The sequence below is a fragment of the Pteropus medius genome, unplaced genomic scaffold, assembly GCF_902729225.1.
Source record: "Pteropus medius unplaced genomic scaffold, Ma_sr-lr_union100, whole genome shotgun sequence".
NCBI classification, from domain to species: Eukaryota; Metazoa; Chordata; class Mammalia; order Chiroptera; family Pteropodidae; genus Pteropus; species Pteropus medius.
This window is the reverse complement of record NW_024353790.1, coordinates 1,252,083-1,271,045: the sequence shown is the minus strand read 5'-3', so window position 1 is coordinate 1,271,045 and position 18,963 is coordinate 1,252,083. Positions and strand designations below refer to the sequence as shown.

The 18,963-nt window shown below is 42.4% G+C and overlaps 1 pseudogene; it reads left to right on the top strand.

The window, feature by feature from the left end:
• The first annotated feature begins 5,014 nt into the window (after positions 1–5,014).
• Positions 5,015–5,133, top strand: LOC120593506 (uncharacterized; annotated as a pseudogene).
• Positions 5,134–18,963: the final 13,830 nt, after the last annotated feature.

The window sequence follows — 18,963 nt, the reverse complement described above, 5'->3', positions numbered from 1 at the left end:
ATAGCGAACACGGCTGAGAGCCTGGGTGTCGCCAGGAGAGTGGGGAGCACAGTCCCTTTGCTCTGAGGCTGGGATAAGGCAAAAGGACAGGCCAGTGGGCCCCATGGAGGCTGCTCTGCGTCTCCGGGGGGGCAGAAGTGGACATCAGCCCTGGGAGGTGGGAGAGAACGTAAGGAGCCATAGAAAACTAAACAGTACGTTCGCAAAGGCACCGTGGGCTGCCGCGCACCCCCCCACCCCACCCCACACTGCCCCTCTGCCCCCACCCCGCACTGAATGGTGTGCCTGTACTGGGAGAAAGGAAGAGAGAGCAGAGGAAAGAACAACAGGAAGAAGGAAGGCCACCAGGCTAGGACGCCCCGGGGGGGACGGGGGGCGGGAGGAGGGTCAGGAGGACTGGTGTGGGGGGCAGAGGGTGTTGGGTCGCAGGGGCAGGAAGTGGAAACCCAGGAGTGTCCTACCAGCAATGCAGGATGTCCCCTCACATTCCTTTCAGTCAAGGGCCGCCTGCATCCTGTACAGGTTCGCAAGGGACACCCAGCCCCTGTGGCCCTCTGCCCTCCCCTCCCCCACACCTGACACAGCGCTGCAAATGCAGCTCATGCCTCCGGGTTCCTAACGGATCGTTCTGAGGGGAGAAGAAAAGAATTGAAAAAGGAAAGGAAAAAGGAAAGGAAAGGAAAGATAGGTCTAATTTAGAACTGTTGTCAGTTTGGGCGGGACAGGGAAAGCCGAATAAGTCGCCCTGACGGGGAGGCTCTGTTTAGAGCGCTCCGGGAGCTCCCCCCAACTCCCCCACCCCGCCCCCCACCCCCTGCTGAGAACACCAGTCCCCTTTCAGGGAAGAGCTGGGGTTCGCTCCCCACCCGCCAGCCCAGCACAAGGAGGATATTCGTGGCAGGCTTCTTTTATGTGACGCTAGCACCTGGACACCGATCATGCTGACATTTTTATTTATTTTGGCTCTCCTCATATAACATAATCTCCTCCTGTAATTGTTGATTAACGCTGTTCTCAGGACCCTCCCTCAAATTTCTACATTCCCTCTAACAAACAGCTGCGGGGATCCAATCGGGAGCAGGCTCCCCCTTCTTATTTGTCAGACGTTTAACGTTTTAGGACACCGTTGCTGACGTTCAGTGTATGGCTCTCGGGGAGCAGCCAGTCTTACTCAGCCATATACTCTAAACCGAACTAGTTTTCGTCAAATAGTTTATTCCCGCACTTCCCGGCTGGGTTCCTCAGAGCACGAGTGCGATCCTGCTCTGGCTGAGCGATACCGTAAAGTGGGAGGGAAATTACAATCCCATCTGTCTAGTGGAGATTTGCAGCGGCATTAGCATGTGAAAGGCTCTGATGAGTCCTGCGGTTGTATAATTTAGCATTCCCCCTGCTCACTCACTTACTCCTGGGGGCACCCCGACCCCCAGCATCACTCTGACTGCCCCAGAGTGAGGGCTGCTCTGCTGCTGAATTAAACCCTTCCAAGGCCCATCTCTCTAAAGCCTCCACGTGCCAAAAATAGCACTCCCCGACCACATGGCCCATGACAAGATTTCAGGTTTTATTCTTCCCCAAAATGAAATGTCTTCGTTGCAATAGTAATAATTATTATTACTAATACTTTTCACTATTGTTATAAGTTACTTATTAATTACAGACAACATAGAGAAGAAAAAGAACCTAAAACACCCACTCTCTCAAGTAAACCACAGTTGACATTCCCTTCTAGATATTTCTATGTATTTATAATGATACATGGACTTGGGGGGGGTTGGGGGAAGGGACACACGGTTTTCACATTTTATGTACTTAGATTTAAATTCCGCCATTAAATACTGAGCCCAAGTATATGCTGACCTTATGTCCAGATTTTTGAAATGTAAATAGAAATGGATAAATGGCTTTAAGGACATTGCGGAGTCTTAGAGAATTTAGGGGGTGGCAAAATTCTGTCTATGCACATTTACGCATTTGGTGGTAGAAGTAAACTCTGTAGGGACATGAAGACATTTGTAAAACTTTGGAAGAAAAAAACCATTCAAAACTACACAGAGGTCCTTGGTTGCTGACAGCATCTCCCCTTGACTTCAGGCTTCAGACAAACGAAGGAGCTTTTTGTCAGTATACAAAACCACCGAATTGTACAAAATCCCATTATTCAGGAGAAATAGTAGCAAAAGCATACATTCAGAAATTGGCTCATGCCAGTTTGGACTGCAGGGGCTGGTCTGTTTGAGGGGAGCAGGGCTGGCTGGAGGATAGAAATAAAGTTGGACATTGCCATTCAAGTCCAAGGTCTGTAGATTAGCACAGCAGGCTGGAAACTGGCCTAGAAGCAGAAGGGTTAGTGTACTCCTCCAAAATGCTTGTTTTCCAAATTCCCAGGATGCCTCCCTCAAACAGCAGACATATGTATTTTTTTAATGAGAGCATACCATAATGTATTTTATGCAAGGAAATTGATAACATCTTTCCATATCAATAGTTATATTTCTGTAATGTCATTTTAATGGCTACATAGGATTCTTTTATACTGGCTGCACCATCATTTAATGGATTCCCTATGGTGAGAGGTTCAGATTGTTTCCAACTTTCCTTTGTCCCAAACAGCACTATGACGAACATACTTAGAGTTAAATCTTTGCATGTTTTCTTAGTTTTTCAAGAAAGAGTCCCAGGAGTAGAATTACAATGTTTCTTGTAACACGTGCCGAGATGTTTGGTGCACACGGGGAGTCCATAAGTTAAAGGCTTGGTAATGGACAGGATTCGACAGACACCCGTAAGGCTAGTGTACTCTCTCAGGTGCACTCAAATGCCTCATGATGCTTCTACTAGTTACTTGTGGCTGATATAACAAATTAGCACAAACGTGCTGCCTTAAACCAACAGAAATTCATTCTCTCCACTTTGGAGCCCGAAAGTCTGAAATCAAGGGCTCAGCAGGGCCACATTCCCTCCGAGAGCCCTAGGGGAGGATCTGGTCCTTGTTTCTTCCAGCTTCTGGGCGTAGGACATTCCTTGGCTTGTGGCTGCAAAACGTATCTCTCTGCCTCAGTCTTCACATGGCTTCTTCTTTGTATCTGTGTCTTCTTGTAAGGACAATTATCGGTGAATTTAGAGCCCATCTGGATAATCTAGGATGCTCCCGGCTTGAAATTCTTAACTTAATTACATCTTTCAAGACCTTTCCCCAAATAAGGTCACATTTCAGGGATTCAGGCAAAGGCATATCTTTTGGGGACCACTATTCAACCCCCTGCAATGTTCTCACAGACCTTGAGGAGTGGTTTTCGAGTTGGTGCAAACACACACATACGGATGTTAACAGTGGACTCTCTTTTAAAACGCAATCGTATGTGGAACCCCAATTTGTAAAGCGATAAAATTGAGCCCTGTGGCTGAGGTGGGGTACAGGAACACATACTAGATCAAGGGCAGCAGATGGGAGAGATTCAACGACTTAAGTCCTTGCTGTCCTTTTAAGAAGGTCAGAGGGAGGACCAAGTTGTGCTCCCAGTCCTGAGGGAGACCTTCTCCATCCCCTCCCTTTCTGAATCTGGGCCTCAGCCCACACAGGCCCTGTCCGCTTCACCATGAGGACAATCAGGCACCCAGAGAAGCTCTGCACATGATCAGCTGGACTCGTGCAGGAATCACATGGAGGTCTTGATTTACAGTTTTTTGAAAAGCAAATCATTCACGATCTCAGCAAAAGTCCTCGAAGGACATTCCTGAGTTTCAGTGGGAGGAAAAATGAGTTGCTTTATGAGCTCTTTCAGCATGTTTCTGGACTGTTGAATGTTACAATATGCTGCAATGTGACAGCCTTATCTGTAAACTGGGCCTGAGTGTCAAACACAGGCTGTCCCCGAACTCACAAATGACTGTGTTCCAAGGGTTCATTTGTGGGTGAGTTATTTGCAACCCAGTGTGTCTTTTCTCATATATTGTGGGCTAGAACTCCCAAGCCTATTGAGTCCTAAGCAAGATAGAGCTATGGTAGCTCCCTGACCTTGACCTGAGCCTCCCAAACTCTGAATCCTGGTCTCTATCAGTCCTGAAGGCAGGGCAGAAAGAGAAAGGATAAATGCAGCCTAGAGTCTTCCAGGGGTTTAGCAGCTATGGCATTGCTGGGGGCAACACCAAGGACAAGAGGGTCAGGAGATGAGACATCACTACAGGGCTGGCTGCAAAGGGCCACAGATATCCATATTTCCCGACACGAGGCCTGTAAGGCAGGCCTGCCTGTATTGCTGCTATCTGATTAGCAAAAATTCAGAGGCTATGATTGGGAATGGATTTGGGAAGGTGTATTATACTACCTAGGGCTGCTGTCACAAGTACCATAAACTGGGTGGCTTAAAACAATAGAATTTTATTTTCTTGCCGTTCTGAATTTGAGCTAGAATTTGAGACCAAGGCAGAGTCATGCTCTCGCTCCCGGCTTCTGGTTGTCTCTGCAACCTGGCGGTCCTTGGCTAACAGCTGCTCAACTCCAATGTCTGCCTCTGTTGTCAAGTGGCCTTCTTCCCTGGATGCGTGCATGTCTTCACTCGGCGTTCCCCTGCTTGCCGCTGTGTCTTCTGACAAGGACATCTGTCATATTGGATTATTGTTCACCCTGATGACCTCAACTTAAATGGATTACATGTGCAAAAGTCCTATTTCCATATAAGGTCACATTCACAAATACCAGGAGTTAGGACTTCAGCATATTTTGGGGGAGCACACATTCAACTCATAACAGAAGGCATATAATCTATCACCCCACCCCAAACAAAAATATAATCTACAATGGCCACAATGCTTAACTATAGAGCCTCTGCTTAAATATTGCCAATGACAGACAGGCAATCCAGTCTACTCTAAGGTTCCCCAGTCACAAGCTACCAATTGGAATCAATAGGTAAAAGTCTGAGACACAAATTTGGGATCTGTGTCTCAGACTTTTACCTACTGATTCCAATTTTCCCTTATGAAACTACATTGAACAAATCTAATCACTCTTGTCTACGGCCATGCTACCCTGAACAAGCCTGATCCTATCTGATCTCAGAAGTTAAGCAGGGTCGGGCCTGGTTAGTACTTGGACGGGAGACCACCTAGGAAGACCAAGTGCTGTAGGCATAAAAATAATAATAATAATAATAGTAATAATAATAAGGGATTATAAGCTGGCAAGGTCCTTGCAATCTGTGAGATCAACCAAGGGTTGCCTTGCCTAAAAAAAAAAAAAAAAATGTTTTTTAATCTAATCATTCTTGACAAAATCCTTTCATATATATGAAGTCCACCTCCAAATATTTTAAGGCTGAAATTTTCAGATATGTATATGACATGGTTCTAAGCTCTTCTTAGGATCCAAGCCACTGAACTCTGTACCTGGTCATTGGTCTAGGCCCATATTAAGAAGAGGCCTCCACGACCAACGGTTCACAACACAGGTATGGTCTGATAGATAAAGGAATCAATAGGTTCATTTACTTCTTGGGATCTGAGTATTACACCTCTATTGAAACCCAACATTGTATTGAGATTTCTGTTTTGTTCTGGTTGTTTTTGGTTTTGTTTGCTTGTTTATTTTGCAGAGGGCCATAGAGCTTAGTGGCCAAGCTAGACTACAGACTCACATCAAGTTTGCAGTCAGCTGAAGATCTGCGAGCTTTTTCATACAATTTCTCTTAAAGCACATCTCCCACTCATTAATGCACTGTTTCATTTCGAGCCTCCTGCATATTGATTTTCATTAAATTTCATCTAATTGCTCTCAGTCCTTCAATATTGCACATTTAGAGTCCTGTGAATCTTGATCTGTCCTTCCCACATGAGTCATCGAACCCAACTCTGAGTCATCTGCCTTCCAGCAGGAAAAGAGAAAGAAGAAAGACAACCGATATTTATAATATTTATTGAAACTCTACTAAGCTGGGCTAGACGGTTGTTTCTTTTTCAATGACGTCAACACACACAGAAAAGTGCACAAACATAAACATACAGTTCAATGAATTATCACAAAGCAAATGCCTGGGTAACCACCCATATCAAGAAAGAGAACATTAAGCTGGGAATGTTTTAATAAGCATTTTTCTCTTTAAATCCTCAGACCTATTTGGTAATGATTATTAAACCTGATTTACAGATGATGAAACAGATTCAGAGAGGTGAAGGGCATGACCAGCATCCTGCATGAAATAATAAAGTGCAGGCTGACTCCCCACACTGTGCTCTTCCCACTGCCGGTACTGGACTTAAAGAATGAGAGGTGTGGCCACCTACCCAGATGAGGTGGGTAGAAGGGCATCCTGAGCAGGAGAAACCAGGAGAATAAAGGCAAGCAGGTGGGAGGCAAGGACCAAGGGCAGGTAGTTCAGTATTCCTGGAGCATACAGGATCCTGGGAGAAGAATAGTAGCTGGAAATCAGGCCAGATTAGGTTGATTGATAGGCTCACATGTCATTCTGTATCAGTAGAAAAGCCACTGAAGCTTTTGAGAACTTTGCTTTAGGATAAAAATAACTCATTTTAAACAATAGTATCTTACCAGGTTGGTAGGCTGTTCAAACTCCTGTTGCTTAATCAGGATTTTTGGAAGTCTTGGAAAATTGAGATCGGGACTTCAGGAGATTAGATTTTTTAGGGTTAGAAAATGTAGACAGATATGACAAGATAAGTCCTTAGAGCGCTGGCCAATAAGAGGCAGCTTAAGGGGCTGGAGAAGGCTGACTGCATGCTCTGCTCCTTCTGCCAGGAGGAACATCGCTGTTACAAACGTGAAAAGGCAACACGTTGTCTTAGACTTTCAAGTAAATGAGCAAAGTAGGTAAAGTAAAGTGTCAGCCTCGAGCTAAGTAACTTCAAATTAATATCACCCGGTGAACAGGCAAGATTGTTAGAGAGTGTGTGTATAAAACTCAGCAACATGGGCTTGGGGACTCCCATAGGACCTGGGTGGCTGACCATTTTTCTTTAGGCCAGTGTGGAGATGAGTCACTTTCTATGCAGAGTAGGGAACTGATCAAACAAAGGAAAGAAATAATTGGGCATTTTGACTATATAAAAAATAGGGACCAGTGACATAATAGTTTCGATGTGTGTTTTTTTAACAGTTGAACGAAGTATGGGAATAAATGAAGACCACCCAAATGAGAAGAAGCAAAGGCTATTTATTCAGAGCTTGCTATATATAGCAAAAGGAGTCAGTCGCTGTCACTTGTGTTTGATAGAGACTCAAAGGCAGACAGAGGAGAAGGAAGGCTTCAGGTGAGCCCTGATGAAGATCACTGGCTTGGGAAGCTGTAGGCAATGAACTTGAAGTGGGGCATCCTGTGTAACTGGGTAGGGGTACATATGTGGCTTTCTCTGGTTGATCCTAAATTGGAAGCTGAACAAAAATTAAAGAAGCTGTCAGTTAGCAATGGATCCCTAGCCATATGAAGCCCATTGTTACAGAAGTTATTGTTTCTCTTCTTGGACTATTCCTAGAGGTAGCAGTTTGATTTCCTACAAGTCTGACTTATAACAGGCTGGCTTCCTGGGCTGTTGATTGTAGGTAGGGGTTGGTATCCTGGGCACGTTGCTACAGGTTGTGAGTAAGAGCTCTAGTTTTACATATTGTCTATTTATATATTCTATTTACATATTGTCTTTCATAATTAACTAGGTGAAGAAATGATTTTTCATGAATGGGAGTAGACAAGGCAATAAAAGCAGGTGAGTGGGTAAGGGAGAGACTGCGTGATGGATGAGAACCATCCTGGAGAAGTGAAAACACAGCTTTTTAAAAGAAGAGCCAATTATCCTTCGTGGCCAGAGGGCAGGAAGGGAAGCGATAGCTGATGGTAGCGGAGTGGCGGGCTGGGTGAGACGGGCCTTGAGTACAAGACAAGGGAGTTAGGGGAAGATGCTGAAGACACTGGAGAACACCAGGAACTTTCAAACAGGGTTAATGGAGATTCAGAAGTATGATTTTAAAAGAGAAGCCTGGAGATAAATTTGAAAGCCCTGCTTAAACTGCTTAAAATGTTCTCTCCCTCCTTCCCTTCTCTGTCTGATAAACTCATCTTCATCCTAAATTCAATGTCATTTCCTCTGTGAAGCTTCCCGTGACCTTCTAGGACAGAGTTAATCAGCCCCTTCTGGAACCTGAGGATACATCCTATGCTCCTAAGTACAGCACCCCTCTCATGAAAAGAATTCATTTTCCTGGATTATCTTCCTCACTAAAGAGTTGTCCTGACCACTATGCTTTATTCCTCTTTGTACTCCCAGTGATTAGCAAGGTGCTTGGAAAAAGTAGGTGTTCAAATCCATGTGCTGTTGTAGTGGGTGACTGGGTTAGAGGTTGACTTGATGGATGGAGGTACTGGATGCAGAGGTATTGCCGGAGGCAGTGGGGGTGGGACTAAAGTAGTAGCAGTGGGAATAGAGAGATCTGGGACAGTGGCTCCTGAATCCTGATAGTTATCAGATCACATGTTGTGGGGATACAGGAGACTTTAAATGAAGATACTCAGGCTACTTCTAGATCGACTTACTTAAAACTTCCCATTAGTGAATGGGACCCCAAATCTGAACTAATTTAAAGTTTCCTCAGATGATTCTGAAACTCAGCCAAGTTTGGGAACCACTGACGCAGGTGATACCGTGGGTGATATTCAGATGACTCACAGGTCAGGATAAAGGGAAAGAGTTGTCTAGGCCCTAGACTCGATCACCAGGAAAGGTGGAGATGCCGTTAACTGGTGGGGGGGGGGGCGGGCAGGAGGGAAGCAGGGTGGGGGTGGGGAATCTTGGAGCCGGCAGGGCTTAGGCTGCTTCACCAGCTGTGTGTGAGGCGTGTGCTTGTATTCAGATGAAGATGGCCCTTCAGCAGCTGGGACTCAGGCCCGGTGCTCACTAGAGCCATCTGTAACTTACAACCTTGAGAAGTTGATGTTTTGCTAAGAAAAAGATCCCATGATCTCTCCGTTCTCTGTAGTTTAGCAGAGGGGCATAAAAGTTGCTTTTATTTTCTGTAGTGGATTTAGCCAGTCAGTACCAATAATCTAGAAATACATTTAATGAGCTCACTAGAATCCTGGAGTAAATTAGCATTTGAAAAGTTGCTTATTTCTCACAGTTAAACAAATGCTTTAAAAGAAATTAAAGGAAAGATATCTTTGCTAAAATATGAACTTTAAAAATGGTTGCTTTTTAACTCCAGTTCATGTTACTAATTGACTTGAAAGTCTGTTTTTATAGATAAACCCTGGATCCATAAGTAAATATTAGATGCCCCACCCCCACCCCAAAAGGACAAAAACCAGGTATGCTAAAACATCTGACCTAATCAATTTTCAAATTAATCTGAAATTACTATTTGAATTCAGATTTAGTAAATGTCATGGGTCATCGCCCTGAGGCACAGATATAAACCTGATTTACGTGATGACACAAAATAAAGAACAGGGTAATTTCTCTGGTGAATATTAATAAGCCTTGAAGCCCATCTGGATAATTTACATAAAAATTGGATTTTCCTCTCTTGATTTATCTTTTCATAGTGAACATCTATAATGTTGTCTGTTCTGCTCCTCGCTCCAATTGCCTTCATCTACATGTCTACTGCAGGAACTGCCTTGCTTTGGAGAGACTCCAACCCACTGGCCAAAATGTTTTGTTCGTGACTCGGTACCCCCACCCCAGGGCGGCTGGCTCTCTCCCACAGTGTGTCTGCCGCTGAGATCTGACATTGAAGGCCTTTTCCTAGTGCTAGATAGTTTAAAGGTAAAACTTGGGAACTGACAACAGCCATATTATGTACCATTAGGAGAAATCCTTTCAACAGAGAGAAGGAAGTTAAAAGAAGGGAATGAAAGAAATCTTGACCCCGCTCAAGCCCCTTGTTTCAGTAGCCTCTGAGGCCACGCTGGAACCCTGACCCTCACAGTCTGATCGATCCATTCTTCTGTCGACTCTATACTCCAAGAACTGCTTTTAGCTTAATCTAGAGGAAGATGGGTTTCTAATTTCTTGAAACCAAGAGTACCAAGAGTAATAATGTGATGTTTCATACAGATTTACACTCCAGCCCAACCTCTGAGATCTTAACTTTCCTTGGAAAATGAGTAGCTATAACAGAAATCAGTGAGACGAGATGGTCTCTCTTATGGGTTGAATTGCATCTCCCAAAAAGATATGTCGAACTCCTAATGCCCAGGACTTCAGAATTTGACTTTTGGAAATTGGGTTGTTGCAGATGTAATTAGCTAAGATGAGGTCATATTGAAGTAAGAGCGGGCCCTCAATCCGATACAGCTGAAGTTTTTATAAGAAGAGACACAGAGACAGAGATGAAGGAGACAGCCATGTGAAGACAGAGGCAGAGAGCGGAGTGAGGTAACTACAAGCCAAGGACTGTGGACCATCTGCAGAAGGTAAAGGAGAGGCAAGGAAGGATTCTCCCCTACAGGTTTCAGAGGGAGCATAGCTGAAACTTGGATTTCGAATTCCTAGCTTCTAGAACTTTGGGAAAAGAAATTTCTGTTCTTTTAAGCCGCCAGTTTGTGCTACTTCGGTAGGCAGCCCTAGGACACTAATAGTCTCTAAGCCTTTTTCCATCTAGAAATTTCCTTGTTTGGGTGTTCTTGTGAGGTTGAGCAGGGACAAAAAATACCATGCCCTTCTCCTTTCTATGTTCAGGAAGTGACCACCTAAATCGATGGGGCTAGAGGGGAACAAGACTGTGGGATTAAAGACTTTCCTTATAATGCTTTACACCACATAGGTGCCAAATAGAGGTTGTAGACCAACACTTGACTAGGGCTAGACTTCAGGCAGCACCTGACACAGAGCAGACCCTCAAAAAAAAGTTATTCTCCTAGATACGTTATAAAAAGGAACAGGAAAAAAATATACAGATGTTTCCCCGCTTTATGATGACTTGATTTACAAATTTCTGACTTTACAGTGGTACAAAAGCAACACACATTCAGAAGAAACTGTACTTTGAATTTTGGATTTTGATCTTTTCCCAAACTAGTGATATGTGCTACAATACTCTCTTATGATGCTGGGCGGCAGCAGTGAACTCTGATGAGGGTAAGCACCAAAGTTCTACAGTGTCCTGTGTTACCAGTGTTTGTAGACATGTGTTTTGTGTTTGCTCATCCCATCATGTCTACAAAAGCCCATTTGTGTCTTTTGCTTCTGGTGAGAAGAGGCAGGCAGTTATGCTAAGGCGAAACTCAAGATAATTATCTAACTGTAGCTGATGTAAGTGTTCTGACACCTTTAAGGTTTGATGTTGGTAGCTTAGGTGTATTCGCGACTTAATGATATTTTCGACTTATGATGGGTTTATTGAAACGTAACCCCATCGGAAGTCGAGGAACACCTGTATTCAAAAGAGGTTTCCTTCACTGCTGTGAGCTTTGCCACGAAAGAACCCCACAGCCCAGACCAGTGCAATGGTGCTTGCTTCCATTCTTTTTCAGATTTTTGCCAAAGTGCCAGGATATTAAGGCCTCCTCTTTAAGAAACATTTAGTCTAAATGTCTTGCTTTACCTGAAAACACAAACTTCTCTTGGTTTCTGCTGTATTGTCTTAACCAGAGGAAAAGCTAGTTGGCAACAAACAAACAAACAAACAAACAAAAATAAATGTTGTCCTTCATAGCGGCTACTCCTCATCCCAAAGGGGCAATTTCTCACACTTTTTCTAGTGTTTAGAAACTGTGTGTGATCACAAGTAGATTTTCACACATATGTAAGGTGAGAGTACAGTGATTTAGTGTCCTGTGAGTGAATCTCCAAGTCCATACCTTTTCATCTACTTTAATATATATTTATACAAGATAAATCGAGATGTTTCAGTAAACTTTAAATTGTTCATGCTAATAAGAAGTGGGCATGTCAGGAATACAGATCTTCAAAAAACTTGGGAAGCAGATTGGTGAACATATTTAAAGCCTTATTAAAAAGAAAAATTATTTTTACATATTTCTAAAGTAACTAGGAAACCAGTGTGTCCATTGATTTATGTGAGCTTCCTTTATAGAGATTGTGTCAGTTTTCTAGGGCTGTCATAATAATGTACCACAGAGTAGGTGGCTTAAACAACAAAGATTAATTTCCTCACAGTTCTGGAAGCCAGGAGTCCAAGATCAAGGTGTCAGTGGGTTGATTTCTTCTGAGACCTCTCTCCTTGGCTTGCCAATGGTCACCTTCTTCCTTCGCTTTCACGTGGCCTTCCTTCTGAGCCTGTCTGTACACTAATCTCCTCTTCTTGTAGAGACACCAGGCTCCTTCTGAGCCTGTCTGTACACTAATCTCCTCTTCTTGTAGAGACACCAGTCATCATGGATTACAGCCCACCCTAATAACCTCATTTTAAGTTAACCGTCTCTTTAAAGACCCCATCTTCAAAGGTAGTCACATTCTGGAATACTGGGGATTCACAGTTTAAAATAAGAATTTTGGCGAGATATAATTCAGCCCATAACAGAGATCTTGCAGCAGTTAGAGTTAGGTTCAAATTCATTGAACAACAACAAAACTAAAATCAAAACAACAGTAGTTTAAACAAATAGAACTCAGTCTCTCATGAAAGACTGGAGGCAAGCATCTGAGAGCCAATGTTACAGCTCCATGATTATCAAAGGCCCAAGATTGGCTATTCCACCAGAGCTGTCCCACCTTCAAGGCCACTCTATGGTCCAAGATAGATCTTCAGGCTTCAGCATTTACATTTTTATGTGCATTCCAGCCAGCAGGAAGGAGACGTGTCCATTGTTATCTAATGAATTTATTGGTTTAGTGCTATTCTAACCCAAATCCCAACGGAAGTTTTGTAGAACTTGATTTTTTTTTAAAAGTCTAGACTTAGAGGAATAAACTAACATTAAAAATATATCATAAAGCTGTAATAATTTTCATTCTATATAGTTTATAATATAATAATACTTTCTAATACAATGCTATTCGATTTTATAATATAAAACAATGTGATAATAGTATTCAATTAAACAGTCAAATCAAAGAAATATTATATAGTCCAGAGATACACTTTATTATATAAGAAAATTAAATATATGCTAAAAAGTCATGACAAAAATCAGTGAGAACGATAAAGGAAAATGGAGTTTTCTTTCAGAATCATTGATGGGTCATTAAGGAAAAAGATTCTATTAGATATTGACAACAAACCTATACCAAAATAAATTCCATATGATTTAAGATTTTAATGTATTTCAAAATATAAAAAAAGAATAAAATAGAACTAAATAGATACTAAACATCTGGATAGAAAACGACATTCTATACTGAAAGCAGTTGAAGAAATCAAAAGGTGAACAGATGTTACTAGATACAATGTTAAATGACTCTACATCAAAAATAATGATAAAACCAATAACCAAAAATAAAAGAGTTTGAAAAATGTAAATAGCAAATATGATACAAGTTAACAGTCTTTTATATGAGTTCATAAAGTAGATAAGAAAAATCACTAAGAACTTTCCCCTAAAAAAAAATTAGTGAGCACATATGTGGAAAGATGATCAAACATAATAGTCAAAGAAATAACAGATTTAAATTCCTTGTCATTCTAGCCAATTAAACTTTTTAAGCAAATTAATATGAAATTCCATCAATCCTAAAAATAAAATAATACTTTTAGATATCTAATCTGCAAGTAAAATAAGACTAAAACATGAGAAAATCTTGACACACACAGAAATTCAGAGCAGTATTACATATTGGCAAAAAGCCAACATGTAAATGAATGAACAAATTAACCCACAATGGAAGACTGGTTAAGTTCAATGAACTATACCAACTTGGTGGCAGAATATGTGTTCATTTAAATTGTTTTATATAGCAAACAAGTAATTTAAATAATGATCTTATGTTAAGTGGCAACGAAATTAATGCTCTGTTACCCCTGAGATATTCCCAATCTTATCACAATGCCTGTGATTCATAGCAGGGATTCAATAAAAACTTGGAGAATGAATGAAAACTATATACACACAGTATGATTTTTGACCATGTGAAACAAAACCTACTTACAGAAAAAAAATGAATAGAAATATAAATAATCATAGAAGTATCACCTGTTTTCTTTTACTTCTCTATAGAAGAAAAAAGGCAAAATGCCCCACATAGTGCATGAGATATACTTGTCATCGTTTATCATACTTCAGATGTAACTTCAGGGTATCCCGTATCTTTATTTGCTAAATCTGGTAATCCTACTAGATATCAGATTTAATATCCTTTCTTATAGTTAATTTTTGAAGTCTGTTGAATGGAGTAGTTCCCTTGACGGCACTTAATAAAAAGTATTTAGTTATTTTACGTTTTCTCATATATAATATATGTGTGTGCATGTGCATGCGTGTTCGCATATTTGCCTGTATAGAAAAAGTATAGAGGAAAAAAATCACTCCGAATTCCATTAGCCAGAGATAACCATCACTTACATTTTATTTAAGACATTCTATACATATTAACACACATAGATTTAGGTATGCAATTTCACGCGCATATAGAATCATACCATATATACTTTCTATAATCTTCTTTGCTGTTTATGTTTTTCTCAACTGCCAATTTCACTGCCTATCCAGGTCTTAACTTCCATAAAATCTCTTTTATTTACCATTCCCAAGGGGCCACCAGTACATGGGTTACACATGCAAATGATTAGCTAGTAGTTTGTTGTTTTTATGGCAAACCACATAGTGCCGGTTTACAGAGGGGCCTCACTTGAATGGACAAGTCCAGAACCTATTATCTAAGCCCTCAAGGAGTCTTGAAAAAGACACATACTTTTGTGAAAAATATGTTCATGTTGATTGGTATTTACTTCGTTCATCTCACTTTACTAATTTTGTTTCAGAAACTTACTAAATAGTTAGGAAAACATGAGACAATCAAGACAGATATTTGGGAGAGATGCTGATCACCCAGTACAATCCTAACAGCTGAGTTCAATATTTATTGAGCAGCTACCATCAGCCAGGCACAGGGTTAGGGACATGAAGATTATGAAAGCCAAGAAAATGTGCCCATGCTGTGGAGGAAGCTTCCATTTACCCAACATAAAATGAACTAGACATTCGTCCATGATTCTTACCACTCAGAAATACCACCATGAACATTTTACTGTATATCATTCCCGATAAAATAACTATAAAAGTTAACACTTATGGAGCACTTATTGTGTGCTGGCTTTGTTCTAAGAGTTTTGCTACTCATGTAATCCTCAAAATAAGGTACTGTTTTTATTTCTATTGTACAGATAAAGAAACTGAGTCAAAGAAAGATTGTTCAACTTGCCTTGAATTATATGGCTACAGAGTGGCAGGGCCAGGATTGAAATCCCATGTCTCTCAGTGGATGATGACAAATAGCTAGCTAGATCAGATCACATTGCTTTGGAAAGCAGACTTTGATAAAATAGTCTATAGCGTTTGCTATGTGCCAATTGCTCTTCTAAGAGTTTTACTTATATTGGTTTATTTTATTTGTAAAGCCAGCAAGTACAACTTACTCTATCCAGACATTGCCCTTGACTATAAGTGACTAAGGAATTTACAGGGTGTAGAATGCCAAGGAGACCGGGGATTGCCCTGCATTTCATCAGAGTTTCTGTCAGTAAGTTCAGAGAGTTCTGCCTCACTTGAAAAGAAAGATTGCTTAAAAGAAGCTTTTCAAGTCCGTTCTCTCAGCCTCGAATGTTATGGTCATGTTTGAATGAGTCTAGCTCTGAAGCCATCTCCAGGAGCGCTCAGGCATGACTGATAAATACCTTTGCACAAGTGAGCAAGGGTCACAGACCTATAGTTGTATCACTACATCCATAGACCTGAGAAATATGAGCAATTTTGCTCCAAGCCATAAGGCAGTTTCATGGGAGTAGATTCTCAGTTGATGAGTGGGAACCTTTTAATATGCCATTGTTAGTCTCGGGAGAAATGGGCATGCGCTCAAAGGAAGGCTATCAGACGGGGGGCTCTGTCCCTACCAGGGTCCAAATTCATCCTTGGCCTTGACTGACGCTCTGCCACAGTGAAGGTGCCAGGGTGCAACATTAATTTCCTCTCATCTCTTTCTTCCTCTTGAGCAAATTTGAATCATAAAGTTTATATGCACGTTAGCATATACATTTTAAATATACCCTCTAAAGCCATGGGCGTAATGAATTCAAGATGCCCACGTCGTAGTAATTCTGCACACGAGCTGTGTTTTTTGATTTGGATCCAGCCTTCTTAGGATTATTAAGAGGAACAGACTTCAAACTTCCAGGGAAGTGAAAAGAAGGATGATGGCGTCAAGTTTCGAACGACTGCTCAGTTTCAAACACTGTTGTCCTGTAGCCCCAGAGTGCCAGAAGGCACGCGGCAAAACGAGTGTGGGTCCGTGCGGTGGCAGGAAGGTCCCGGAGTGAGATGCGAGGTAGAAGGGACATTCGAACTTGCTGCGCGCGCCCCCTCCCCACCCAGCCCCGACCTCGGTGCGCCCTGTGAATTTCGTCTTGTCCTGAGCCCAAGGCCCTGCGGCCCTGCGCACATTTCTGCATTTCTAGGATAACCCCGCCTTGCAGGTGCCCGAGAAACGCATTCTTCATGGGGGTCACTATTAGAGGAAGAGGGGCGCCCTTCCAGAGAAATTCCAGCGCGCAGAGGCCCTTTAAAAGTGCAGTGAGCTCAGGTTCCCCGGAGCTGTTCTGGAAACTTTCTGTCTTGACCCCCCTCCTTTCTCTCCCCGCTCCTGCCAGGCCACTCGGAGAAGCTTCTATGGGGTGGGCGGGTCCGTCCACTGGGATCCTCTGTCAGATCAGCAGCCAGCAGAGGCTATTCACTTGCTCCAAAGTGGGGTTCACTTATTCCATTTCAAGTAGCCGGACAGTCTCTCCAGTCTTGGGGAGCCTTTAGGAAGTGCAGGCAGGGAGGAGTCACGTTTTCAAACTGGCACCCCCTCTGCATCTTTCTGGTGAATGCAGACCCGTTGTGCACGAGCGTGGCCGGGACATATGCTTTTCACTCAGAATGTTCACATGAACTGTAAGGATCTCTTGTTCCCTGTAACATTAGACGAGGTTTCAAAAAACAGAATCCGGGAACGCACCAGGCCAGCAGTGGGAGGCGGGCGGTCTTAGAAGCAGATGGAGCAAAAGATTGGCTTCCCAAGTTCCTAGGGTGAGACAAAAGGGCGAGATGTCAACCCAGGACCACCCAGGGAAAATTAAATACAGATCAGCTTTTGATGGCTTATGTTAACAGAGGGGAGATAGAGTTTTGATCTTGGAGAAAACAAACATCACAAACTTTACCCCTAATCACTGTTTATCACGCTCCTACCCTAGAGTAGCAAGAACTGCTAACTAGCCACAAACACACAAGTGGAGGCTTCTGTCACTCAGCCTGTCCTCCGTGGGCTGGAGAGCAGGGAGGAATGCCAAAAGGAGCCTGGGGGCTTCCTAGCCATTGAACAAAGAGGAGAAATGGGTCTTACGAGGGTCAACTATCCTTTCTCAACTCTAGTGTGGGATCAGAGGCCACCCTGGCTCTGCCTTGGAATAAAGGGCAGCCCACCCACTGCATGCCACCCAGCCTACCTGCCACAGCAGTGTCTGTCACCCTGGGCTCTTACTCACCTGGGGTTACAGGTGAAGCGAACATTCTAAGTCCACTCTCAACATAAATCTTGTAGCTGTTATTTTTTAAAATTTACTATGAAAAATTTCACACATGCTCAGAAGTAGAGAGCATGGTACAAAAATTGCAGATTCAACAATTATCAAGATTTACCATATGTCTTCGTCCATCCTACATTTCTTCTTTATAGCAAATCCTGGACATTAGCTCATTTCAGCTCCTCATGCTTCAGGAAGCGTCTCCGAAAATATAGACATTTTATTTTCTACATAACTGTAATATGTATATTCCATCCATTATAGATCTGCTCCTCCAAGACCCTGAGACACTCTGCTTGCCTGAGCTGCTGAATCCAGCAGAGACAAGGGGTCAGCCCAGTGTCAGATTCCTGAAAGCCTAGGACAAGGAACTATGTATTTCTTAATTAGAGAATGACTCTCGTTCATTCGCTTATAGACTAGCAAGTCCCAGTTATGTTCTTTTCACCAAGGGACTAGCAGTAAACAAGACAGATGACATCTTTGGTCTCATGAAATTTATACTCTAATTGGAGAAGACATAAAATTAAAATAATCAAATAGTAATAATAATATACAAGATGACTGCAGATAATGATGAAATCTAAGGAAATGAAAAAAGGTGACACAATAGGAAAAGCTTGGGGAAAGCATGACTTTAGACTGGCAGGCAAAGCAAGTCTTCTCTGAGGAGATGTCATTTCAGCGGTGACCTAAAGGACAAAAAAGAATCAGCCAGGTGAACATCTAGGAAAGGGGCCTTCCAGGCACAGGAAACGGCTGGCACAACGCAGGACCAAACTCAGTGTGTCATGGGAACAGAAGAAAGAAGAACCTCCATATAGCACACTGAGAGAAGATGAGAGTGTGCCGGATGATGTCGTAGGTAGGCAGGGGCCATGTCACATTGGTTCCGATAGCCTTTGTCTAGTGCGTCGTTTATTCTGACTGCAACAGGAAGCTGCTGGAGGATTTTAAGCAAGTTTCTGATCTGCAGGAATTTGGTTGGGGCCAGAGTAGATGGTGGTAGCATTTATTAAGATGGGAGCGATGAAGGAAGAACATATTTGTAAGGGGAAAGGTTAATTTGGATAAAAAGTTCTATTTTAGACCTCCTAAATCTGAGATGCCTATCAAACGGTCTTGGAGAAGTCCAGTAAACTATTGAATTTATGAGTCTAGGGTTCAAGAGGAAGGTCAGAACTGGAGACATAATTTTGGGAGTCGCCAGCACATGAATAAAATGTATAGCCATGAGACGGGATGAGATCACTAAGGGCAAAAATATAGAGAAGAAA